The following is a 5,532-nucleotide window of genomic DNA, read 5'->3' as shown; positions in this document are numbered from 1 at the left end:
ATTTACAAGTGACAAGCATATGTGGTGATGGCAGTTAAATTTTACTTGGCTTTAGTTGATTGGGAAAGTACCAGAATGTTTCTGGGAATGGGTGAGGAGTCGGGTTCAACATTATTGCACAGTGTTCTCCCACCAAGATGGCAGAAATAGATGGGGCTGGGTTGGGTGCAAGTCCTGACCTTGGTGGGGTTGTAGAGGCAGGTCAGGCCACTGGGGAGACCCTCCAGGGAATGAGGGAGGCACGTCCTCTTACCAAAGTGCCTAATTAGGGAAAGGGGATAGTCTTGGGCTTTTGGCCTAGCAAAAAGCCATGGGGGCTACCCATTTACTACTCCCTAGGGGTCTCCCTCCAATGTCCAGCGTGAACAACAGAGCCAACCAGCTAAGCTCATCCCAAGTATTCACACCTAGATCACCATGCTGTCCCAGGTGCTACAGACTGTGAGACTCTGTACAAAAGAAACCGAGACTATCAGGCCTCACTCTTAGCAGTCTGGGCTCATGAAAGAAGGGACAGGCTGGGTACAGTGGCTAACGCCTATAATCCCAGCCCTGTGGGAGGCCGAGGTGGGAGGATCATGTGAGGTCGGGAGTTTGAGACCAGCCTGACCAACATGGAGAAATCCTCTCTCTTCTAAAAATACAAAATTAACTGGGTGTGGCGGCGTATGCCTGTAATCCCAGCCACTCCAGAGGCTGAAGCAGAAGAATAACTTAAACCCAGGAAGTGGAAGTTGTAGTGAGCTGAGAACATGCCATTGCACTCTGGCCTTGGCAACAAGAGTAAAACTCTATCCAAAAAAAAAGAAAGAAAAGAAAAAAAGGAAAGGAAGAAAGAGAAGAAAGATGAAAGAAAGGAAGGAAGGGAAATGGAGGGGAAGGGAAGGGAAGGAGGAAGGAAGGAAAAGAAATATGCACACAGCTTCTGTGCCATCATGTGAGCATGTTTTATGCTCTTCCCTGTGTTCTGACAAAGGGGGCCCTTCTCCAGCATGAGATCCGACCACAGTTCTCATCTCTGTACCCCTAGGTAGTGTGCTTGACTACTGGGGAACTGGGACTAGGCCAGTGGACTTGTCCTGTGGCCTTTCAGGGTCAAGGACTAGCTGTGGTGGGGGAGTGAACTGCTCCCAGGCTGCCCGACAAACCACTCAGGTCAGGCAATGAAGTCTATGATGTGGGCTGCCCCTGCAAGAAAATCCAGGTAGGCAGTAATGGCAGAAACCAGCAGCTATGGGAGTTTGTGGTGCAGATGCACCTCAGTCCCAGAGCAATGGTGTTGTGGCCTGTGTTGGGCACCTGAGTGTGCACAGGCCCCTCTCTCTACTGGTCCAGCAAACAACATGAGCTACAGTTGTTTAGGACAGGACACAGAGCCTTGAGAAGTGGGCGCTGAGTCATGTTTTACTGCATCTGCCCAACACACTGAAGTCTTTTGGGCTCCCTGTGAGTTTAGGCAGTGCCTCTGTGTGTTCTCCAGGCAGCTCCAAGATAGTCCAAAGGTCTGTGGGGGTTCTGGAAATGCTTTTAGGTAGGATCTCAGTGGCCCAAAGCAGGAATGTGGTGCCATGAAATTCTTTTATTCACCCCTTCCTTGGGTTTGATCTAGATCTGGGGATCAGTCTTGGCACCCAGTGATGCCAAGCAGGAAGTCCCCACCTCCATCTTCAATCAATGCCTCTTCTGTTGTCTCTCTATTAAATTTCAGTATTCTCTTTCAAGAGATCTGTTGGATGGGTGAAGATTTATTCAGTATTTTGGTTCCTTTTTCTACAAAAGGTATATCCCAGCTGTATCTAGTCAGCCATCTTTATTAATCCTAATACTTTTCATAATGCCCTTCCCTTAACTAAAAAAAAAAGAAAGAAATGTGTAAGAGCTTTAAAAAATGAGAGAAAAAAGGTGTAAGTAATAAATGAGTAAGTGGTTTCCCATTATATCTAATTTAACTTAATGAGGACTATTCTTAACTTTCAACCAACTTCAATATTTTGTAATATTAAAAATAACTTTTAAAGGAGCCTTTTAAAACCAGAATCATAAATCATAGGCCTTTGTAATTTATCCCCTTGACAACAGAATTTCTTACTTAGCACTACATTTTTGAAAAGTAATTATTAAAATATGTGGCATTAAGTCTGTTTTTATTATAAAACTTTTATATTAACTAAGAATTGTCTAAGTTGTCAAGGGAATTTACCAATTTGTGTCAATCATTTGGCTTCATAATTAAGCATGATTCTCTTTTTGATATTTTTATATAAAATCTTCAGTTTTCTATCTTGGAGGAAAAAGAAACTAGATCTTAGATATATTGTATCAGTGGCTAGCATGCATTCTTAAAAAAATACAGCAGGAAATCATTGGTTTATTTTAAATCATCTCAAAGCATCCTGGTCAGTTAAGCATCATGATGCTAAATAGAATATTTCAATTCCAGGTGCAGATCTTTTTTTATAGAAAACAAACTCATTTAAGTAGAAAATGATAATATTCTTGTAATAAGAGAAAGTTCAGAAATCAGAGCTGTGAGAGTGAAACAGAAGAAAACAGAAGTTAAAATTTAAAAAGGAATAGGCACGATGCAATGAAAAGGGCATTTTATTTCTGTGGTTTTTTTTTTTTTTTCCTGAAAATTTATTCACTCCAGTTAATCATGAGAAAACAGTAAAACCCAAACTGAAGGATATTCTACAAAATGCCTGATCATAATTCAAAAGTGTCAAGCTTACAAAAAATAAAATAAAGAGTGAGGAACTCAACTGGAGAACACTAGAAAAAAATGCAACATGGTATCATAGATTAAATGCTGAAACAGAAAAAAAAGGTATTAATGGAAAAACTGATAAAATTAGAATGAAGTCTGCAATTTGATTCACAGCATCATCAAATTGATGATGTGAATTTTACTTCATCACCAATGTGAATTTCTACATTGTGATAAATGTTTTATCACATTTGCCTACAATGTAAACCTTAGAGAAACATGAGTAAATGGTAAGCAAGAACTCATTATACAATCTTGCAACTATTCTGTAAATATCAAAATAATAATGAGAGGAAAAATTAGTAAAACAAATGAAAACAAGGGAATAATACAAAGAGTGGAAAGAAATTAAAATAGGACAAAGGGGACCAAACTACGTAGACACAGATTAAAACTGCAACATTACCTAAATATTTTTAAAGATATTAAGGTTTACAGATGAAGATTATAGAAATTCATATCTATTTTGATTTTAATGACATAATGTGTATATTAAGATTAATTTGTGGTGTTGTACATTTTCTGTATATTTCTGAATTTGCATATTGCCAGGATGAGTAACGAGCTTTACACTATAATTAACTCCTTGAGAAATTTCTTTAGAGGAATCAAACAATATATTTTGATAAGTCATAGAATGGATTACTCAGTTGTGCTTCAGGTTATCTTAGTAGGGTGTATGTGAGTGAGACATACAAATCACATCCTAGGGTTGGACTAACTGGGAAGATCACATGGGATTAGAGTTGGATGTCAAAATTTTTGTTACCAAATTTTGGTGACTTCAAAAGGACAGGAAAGACCAGAGAGAAGCACTAAATGAGGACTATAAATAAACAAAAAGGGATGTCCTACCGATTTCAATATTCAAAGCCTATAAGAAGGGTATGAGCCACCGTGACCGGCCAAAATATTGGATTCTAATTAAAGAGTAGGTTGAGGAGGGGTCCAGAGGACAGCCTCCAAGGGGAGAGCGCACTGTGAGCATTCCTGGAGCGGAAAAGGTATGCACGGGACAGGACGGCTGGCAGCAGGCGCCGCAGGGGGAGCTGAGCACTGCTGGTTAGAATCCAGTGAGCGGTGGCATTTTTATCTCCTGATGATGATGCACAGCCTTCAGCCGGGGCATTTAAGACACAGAACACCAAGTCCAGGCTGCAGCTATGGGACTCGGAGATGAAGCTCGAGCGGCTCAGGAAGGACGAAGAGCCACCCTTGAGAGAAGAGACAGCAGCAGCGGCAGCGGCTCCACAGCTGCCACATCTACCAGGAAACAATGCTGCTAGATACATTCCAGCTCTGGGTGGGGAGCGCCTACAGACACATGCGCAGCACAAAGGGGCTGAGGCAACAGGCTGTGATGGCCAACCGCCAGGAGCTGAACCGAGGGCCCTGGGCGGCCCCACCGCTAGTGTGAGGATTAACCAGTTTCGGCAGCGGAATTAGGGTTCTTGGCTGGAAGAGATTCTACGGTGACCAGGAGCTGGAGTATCTCCAGCAGGGAGAGGAGGCCATGTATAACGCCCTGGGTATCCCCAGGAAGACTAGAAGGAGAGCCAGCAGGACAATGGGGACAAAATGATGAGTAAAGTTGTCCCAGATATGGGCAATGTGTTCCGGCTGGAAGTTGTGGTGGACCAGCCTGGGGAGAAGCTCTACCAAGAGCTCGTGGAGCGCATGGAGGCAATGGGGGAGTGGAACCCCAACGTCAAGGGTATCAGGGTTCTGCAGAAGATCGGAAAAGATAAAATTTCCTGTTGTTTATCATGCCCCCAAAAATAATAAAATGGAATTTATAGGTGACATTTTATAAATACTTAAGTATAGTGACTTTTAAGCTGCTTTTGGTCAAAAGGTTGCAATAGCATTACAGAGTTGAAAAGATTTGCCAAAAGTAAAATACATGTTCCAGACAGTGCTGTCATGTCCTTGATTCACTTGTCATACCACAAATGTTTTCATCTCTAAAATGTAAAGCACACATGCCAAGCAAGATGGGCTTGCGAAATTTATGCCTCAGAGTATGCTGATTATCTGAAGTGCAATATTCAAGGAAGATTTGGTGAATTCTTTATAGTAGATCCTCAAATAATGTAATTTCATTTAACGTTGTTTATTACAATGTTGATGAGATAAAAGTTGATTCCCAGAGGGCCACTGTCTGTGTGGAGTTTGTACATTCTCCCCAAGTCTGCCTTTGTTTTCTCCAGGTACTCTGGTTCCTCCTACATCTCAAAGATGTGCACATTAGGGTAACTGGTGTGCCCTCACGTTCCCAGTAGGAGTGAGTGAGTGGGTGTGTATTTGTGTACCCTGTAATGGGATAGTGTTCTGCCTAGGGCTGGAGGGCTTGTTTCTACCTTATCCATGAGATGCCAGGACAGGCTCTACCTGCCACCCAGGCCTAGAATAAATGGTATGGAAACAGAATACAAAGGATTGTCAAGCAAAAATTTGTAAAGTCTACAATAATCACACAAAAGCAGGACAATAACTGATGTGACACAAAAGTGCTCAGCTAGCTACCACGTTACTGATTGTTTTTGAAACTTTAAAGAAAAAACATTCTTAATAATCATATTTTCAAATTAAAATGTTTCCATATTTTTTGAGCACACATTGACTTTAATAGATTTTTCTTTCTGATCAGAATTTCCTTAGCATTTCCATTAATCAACAAAATATTTGTGATGTGTGTTCAGTATGCCCATTCTTAATACTTTTACTTTATTTTAATCTGATTACTATTGTTGGATAAAATAACA

General features: G+C 41.1%; 1 pseudogene; it reads left to right on the top strand.

Annotated features, from left to right (window-relative positions):
• Positions 1-4,027: 4,027 nt before the first annotated feature.
• LOC108300700 lies at positions 4,028-4,549 on the top strand (annotated as a pseudogene).
• Positions 4,550-5,532: the final 983 nt, after the last annotated feature.

This window comes from Cebus imitator, unplaced genomic scaffold (assembly GCF_001604975.1).
Source record: "Cebus imitator isolate Cc_AM_T3 unplaced genomic scaffold, Cebus_imitator-1.0 Scaffold29, whole genome shotgun sequence".
In the NCBI taxonomy this organism is placed as follows: Eukaryota; Metazoa; Chordata; class Mammalia; order Primates; family Cebidae; genus Cebus; species Cebus imitator.
Note: the sequence above shows the minus strand (reverse complement) of the source record. Positions and strands in the feature narration are given on the sequence as shown.